The sequence below is a fragment of the Camarhynchus parvulus genome, chromosome 3, assembly GCF_901933205.1.
Source record: "Camarhynchus parvulus chromosome 3, STF_HiC, whole genome shotgun sequence".
Taxonomy (NCBI): domain Eukaryota; kingdom Metazoa; phylum Chordata; class Aves; order Passeriformes; family Thraupidae; genus Camarhynchus; species Camarhynchus parvulus.
Window position 1 is genome coordinate 21,072,993 of NC_044573.1, and position 6,241 is coordinate 21,079,233.

Below are 6,241 nucleotides of genomic sequence, written 5' to 3' on the forward strand. Positions count from 1 at the left end.
AAAATCCAAACACCTTGACCTATTATCTGGTCACTGTCTTCAGAGATCTTTTCTTATCAAAAAGTACATTAAGTGAATTAAGTTTGGTTACCTCATGATGAAAATAATAAAATAACAAGGATTTCTGTTGCAGGGGCCCAATTCTGCCGCCTGCACACCAAGGAGCATCCCACCCTCCAAGCAACGCCCCGGGAGTCCAGGGATACCAAAATCCTGTTGTGTGTGAGGGGTAGGGTCAGGCCCTGCTTGGCAGGGTCTAAAAGACTGTCTCCTGCTTTCTCCCAACTGATGCAAATGGAGCTTTTCAGGGGGCAGAATTAGGCCTTACAATTAGAGCATCACCAAAAAAAACCCAAAAAACCTGAGGAATATCAGAAGGGCTGTTTTCGTAACGAACTGGCCAAGGCACTGGCACAGAATAAGCCAGGGCTGAGTTTGACCTTTCAGTCCAGTGGTGTTCATTTGAAAGAGATCTAAACTAATTGGAAGACAACTGAAAGAGCTCCTGCTTATTTCACCTAAGATACTCTGAAGGCATCTACCATAAAGATAATACTTGCCAATAGGGAAAGAAAACAAACCACAAACAAAACCCACCAACACTGAAAACCTTCACACTTTTCCTTCCTTTTCTGCAGTCAAGCTATGCTTGACTGAGAGCCAGCAATACGTTCCCAGACTCACACCAGAAACCTCATGTCAGGTTACAAGTTTTGCACTTTTCCCAGAAAATTCGAGGTGCCTGACCACGGTTCCCCTCTCTCTTGCCCAATCCCAACCAAGGACACACATGGGGAGGGCTTGCTGTACCCTTGAGTCAGCAGCTCAGGAAATAGGCTGTCCTGCGCCAGGTTGGAAGGTCATTGCCATGCATCCTTCCTCCCCAGTGTCCATTTCCCTCCCCAAGCCCCCGCACCAGCCACAGCTCCACAGCCCGTTCCTGCCACCGCAAACATGTGGCAGGAGGTGCTCCAGAGCCATGTCCCCTCCTTCCCTCGATGGAAGCTGAAAGCATTGGAGTTATTGTACGCTTAACCTGGGTATTAAGCAACATCTCCCATTTGCCCTGGTGTTATCCTGAGCCAGCCAGGCTGCCAGCTTTAAGGCTTACGTGCCTTTCGGCTTAAATACGAGAAATAGTTCTACTTTAGCCTGACAAAACAGAATGGGTATTGAATGGCCAGTTAATATTTCATTCTCTGAGGACCAAAACCAATTTGCACCTCAAGGGGAGTGGAATGGCACATAGAGCGGGATGCAAAATCCCAACCACGACAGGCAGAATTCAAGACTGATTAGATTAGAACTGAATAAATAAGGAAATCTCGGGGAGGGGGAGAAATAATTAGGAAGTGTGTGTCCTTTAGACAGCCACCAGTACTTTGGCTGCACATTGTCTCAAAACTATATTTTATACATCTCAAGTCTTTGCCCAGCTCTCCAGAAAAACAGAGCTGGCAAGATAGGCTTTGGTTGTCAAGATCTACGTAGAAATCTCCAGAAGAACCATTTCTTTCCAAATTGCAGAGTTTTAAATTTGTGAAGGTTAAATTTGGTTTATGCATCGCTTTTGATACTCCTCGCATGCCGAGTGTAGTTTATGTTAAATTCACCGGCCACATCTCCAGCCTCAACTCGCACAACATGGCTTCCTCAGAAACCAAACGTTTTCCATGCCGATGGAATTAAAAATCATACCAAGGACCTCAGCACTTTCTATATCCACCCATAAATATAGCAGTAGTATTTTATTTACAAATTTACTTTCAAATCTTTTGTTTAAGGAGATATGATTACAATGTAGCTATGAATAACCTCTTAACAGCACAGCAGCTACAGACATGGGTTTATTTCATATCCATTTGATATGCATTGACATTTAAAATGGAAACAGATTAATTTCTAAGCCTCAAAGAGTTGCTGTTACCAAACCTTTGGCTAGAATGGTTTGTCAAAATGAGTATGATGTCAGGTATTTAACCATACTCACTATTAATAAATCAATTTTTGTAATCAATTGTGTTAACTCATCTTGATCTAGAAAGATGTTGATCATTTTCTCCTAGATTAATTCAAACACCTACAGGATGCAAAGGAGATGTAAATTCAAACGCGCCCTCGTCAGCCCCTTTGAAGAACCCTAGCCTAACCTGAACAGCCATTAAATACACAGCACAAGAGTGCTAAACTTGATGGATATGCTTGGATGAATTCAAGGAGATATCAGTTTATACAGCTGAAATCGTTCCCATCTTTTCACAAGCCGACTACTTTCGTTGGTCCAGAGTCTGCCTGCTTCATGTCAGCCCATTATGCCAATACCATGCAAGAAATTTAACATGCTTCTGCTGATAGAAATATTTAGATCTTACACTCTAACGCACCACACCGGGTATGGCTTTGCCAGAATCAGCCAGGAAGCATAGGATGAAAATTATTCTAGTCAACAGCATTTCGTGCACAAAACCACAGCTAAAATTTGAAGAACAGATGACATCTGTTCACCATATCTGTTCAGTGCTAAAATCACATCAGCCACTAATGAGAAAGTGCTACCTTTTTGCACAGCTCTGACACAAGCGTTCTTGGGAGAAAGTACTACCTTTCTGTACAGTTCTAACACAAGTTTTCTTGGGAGAAAAGATTATCCAACTCACTTAGCCGAGATGCCTATCAAGGAATTTGAAACAAGGCAGTAAGGGTGAGGAACTATTTGGGCAGTAAAAAACTACTTTACTAGGATTTCTCCATAAGAAGAAGCAGCAGCAAAAATCAGTGCCTGATTTACTTCAAAATTACGCTGCTTGCTCTTTAGCCTTAAAGGAAAAACCAACCCTTGTTTTATGAACCTAGTGATACCCAGGGCCCAATAGAGCAAGGTATTCAGCAATTCCTATGAATGCCAAACATCCGCAATTCCCATCAACTACAGAGCTCAGTAACAGGAGGGATTCGGCATCTCATTAGTTCAGGCCTTTAAACTGGGGAGATGCAGGGCCCTCCATCACGTAGTCCTGCTCAGCACTGCTTGAGGAAACAGATCTTTTGAACGAGAAAAAGAAATCAAGCTGCTCAAAGTAGAAAACCGAAAACATTTTCCTCCTCTCAAGCCAGTTTGGTCCTTGTTATTTCACTGATCATGAAGAAAATAATTCACATGGCCTCGGTGTAGAGACAATACTGAAAGGTTCTCAAGATTCCTACTCTGAATTCAGCCCAAGTTTTCCAATATACTATTTTTTCCACACTACGCGATGTCATTACATCACATTTTTAAAATTACTTAATTTAGCAGTTAGGTTGCACTTTGAGTCAGAATAAATCACTATTTAGAGACTACAAATTGCAGTATTTACAATTCTGCCCCAAACTGAATTAAACTTTTCAATTTGAAAATGTGTCCATTCTTATGAACATCTCAACTTATCAAGCAATCATAAAAGAGATAAGTTATACAAACTGAGAGGCCTCAGAGTTCAGCAGGCAGGGAAGTTAACTGTATATACCGACAGTGCCATTCTCTGAATGCAGGATACTTTACAGAACAATTTAATAGGGAGCTGTTAGTGAAAAGTATATACATTGTACTTTTTATCACAGTTCAACTCCTGAAATGTTGATACTCTGTCTACCCTTGAGTATTAATAAACATTTCACAGAATGTGATATTGCTGCTAAAGGTAAGTTCTGGACGAAAAGCAGATAAAATAAATGCAAAATGAGCTGCAGTGGTCATAAACTTAAAGTGATTGATGGCAACTCAGAGAAAAATTGTAGGAAGAAGACATAAAGGATACGTACCACATGCAAATCTACGGCTAAGGAAACTGCCTCCATATAATTCATCCTGCATATTGCCAAACCTCTACAGGCAATGGAAGTGACAAATAATCTGAGCTTTTACACCTCACAGTGACACAAAAATGTTTCTGTGTCCTGCACTCAACAACACAGCACCTTCTGCCACCAAGGCATGGCCAGAGATGCGTGGATGCTTTCCACGTGCTCCCCACCCGTCCCCAGACCCGGATGATGGGTTTGGGGTGACACTCGCCATACAGCCAGAAACACCACGGGGTCTGCTCAGCGCTCGGGACCTGTGGGAAACCAGCGGCTTTCCAAAGCTCGTCCTGGCAACTTTTGCCCGACATTCAAGGGCACCTCTAGTCTGCAGCCGTGTCCCTTGTCAGCCCTGACTGAAATTCCCTACTTTATCAAAGACATTAAGTTAATATCCCGCGTACCTGCTCTTCCGCGGCCGGGGCACAACCACAAGGACGCGACGCTGGCCCCTCGGGGAGCTCCATCCCGCCTCGGCCGCGCCCCCCGCACGGCCCGCGGGCACCGCTTCCCGCCGCTGCCCCCGCCGCCCCGGCTCTCCCGGCGCAGGGGGCCGAGCCACCCGGCCGCTCCGCGGCCGCCCCCCGGCGCGCACCTGCCCGCAGCGCCCCGCACCTGCCCCGGCCCCGCCAGACGCCGCGCAGGGACCGCGGGCGGCCGCGCAACTTTCTCCCTCTCTGCAAAGAGCCGCGGGCCCCGCTCTGCCCCCGCGGAGTGCCCGGTGCCGCGGAGCTGCGGCCCGGAGCCCGTCGGGCCGCCCGCTGCTGTCGGGCCCCGCGATCTCGGCGCCCCCCTCCCGCCAGCGCTGCCCTGCGCGCCCCCTCCGCGCAGGCCCCACGCCCCCCAGCACCGCTCCCGCCTGCGCTTTAACTCCGTGCAAACACACGGCAAAGTGAGCCGGGTCACTCAGCCGCTAAACAGAAAATCGAAAAAGCCAAGAAAGATCTCCATCAACGGCTAAGAAAGAATTAAATCCCCCCCGGAGGAAAAAAAAATCAACAAACAACAACCAAACAAATAGAAAGTACCAATAATCCTAATCTTTTCCCAGATCAAGGCTCTTATCCCGCGACTTGCATTTGATCTCTTCTCATGTGCTCGCTACCTACCACTCAAATCCCATTTTCTATACATTTCCACCATTCGCGGCTCGTCCCACGCTTGGAAATAAAAAAGTAATTGCAAGGGTAAGAAGAGTAAGAATAAAAAGTCCCTGTCCTTCCCGGCTTGGGTTAAAAAGGAGAAGTAGCGACATGCAAATGACAGGCAAATTGGAAGAGACAAAAAGCAAGGCAGCTATAATAAACAGGACAAAGAGGAGGCTCGGAGGAGCGGAGCAGGAGTTTAAAGCGGGGATGGGGAACTTCGGCGGGGACGGGGGGAGAAAGAAGCTCAGAACAACAACAAGAAGCCAAATACTCGCTGCGCTTTCCGTCCCCGCAAAACTGCCCTCCAACCCACGGAATAAAATAAAGAGCGGACCACAAAAGGTGGCAGCGAGAGAGCGAAGGGGAAGGGGGGGAGGATCACCTAACAACGAGCAGGTCACTTACTCTTCAGCCCTGGGCAGGCTACGGTGAGCGCTCCATCGGGCTCCTTACCGCTCACAAATCCTTACCGCTTTATCTACCGGGGAATTAAAACTACTCAGCTAATAAAGTCACTGCAATTTTGCCCCCTGGAAAAAGAAGCACAGGTTTGATAACGGTGATCAATATTTTGCTGGGGATTTCATCACCGCCCCCCTCCCCCCGGACCATTTAGAGCAGCCCAAGCAAGTGCGAATTTAGGGGTAAAAAAAAAAAAAAATTTAAAAAAAAAACCCCGAAAGACCTGAAAAGGCCGAGAAAGCGGGGAGGGACGGAGGGGGCGCGGAGGGGGAGCGGGTACTTACTCTGTGCAAAGGCGACGAAACTGAGCCTCGCTTTCTTTTTTTGCCGGTGGAACGAGAGAAAGGGCGACACGCACACGCACATGCACACACACACAGAGCACACGCGCCCCGCACACGCACACACGCACACGCGGACACGCGCGCGCAGCCGGCAGCCCCTGATGCCGTTGATGAATATGATAATCGCGCGGGGGAGGGCGAGCGCGGGCGGGAGCGCGGGCGGGCAGCGGCCGCGGGGCTGCGGGCGCCGAGCGGAGCGGAGCGCAACGGAGCGGCGGGCGCGGAGCGGAGCGGGGGCGGCGGGAGCGGCGCGGGGCAGGGCTGGGCTGGGCTGGGCTGGGCTGGCCGAGCCGAGCAGCGCTCCGCACCGCCACAAGATTTACTTTAAGACACAGCTGAAGGAAACAGGAAGACTAGACGTCACACTCGGAGTGACGTGGGCCCGGCCCGGCGCCCAATCGGGAGGCTCCTTGGGACGGACGGGGGGGACGGGGAGAACTTGGCAGG

The 6,241-nt window shown here is 48.6% G+C and overlaps 1 protein-coding gene across 1 annotated transcript in view; it reads right to left on the bottom strand.

Annotated features, from left to right (window-relative positions):
• Positions 1-5,907, bottom strand: part of PROX1 (prospero homeobox 1) — a 49,549-nt gene extending 43,642 nt beyond the window's left edge. Inside the window, 2 exon segments of the mRNA XM_030946157.1 lie at positions 5,394-5,518; positions 5,735-5,907. The gene's annotated coding sequence lies outside the window, so the exon portion shown is untranslated.
• Positions 5,908-6,241: the final 334 nt, after the last annotated feature.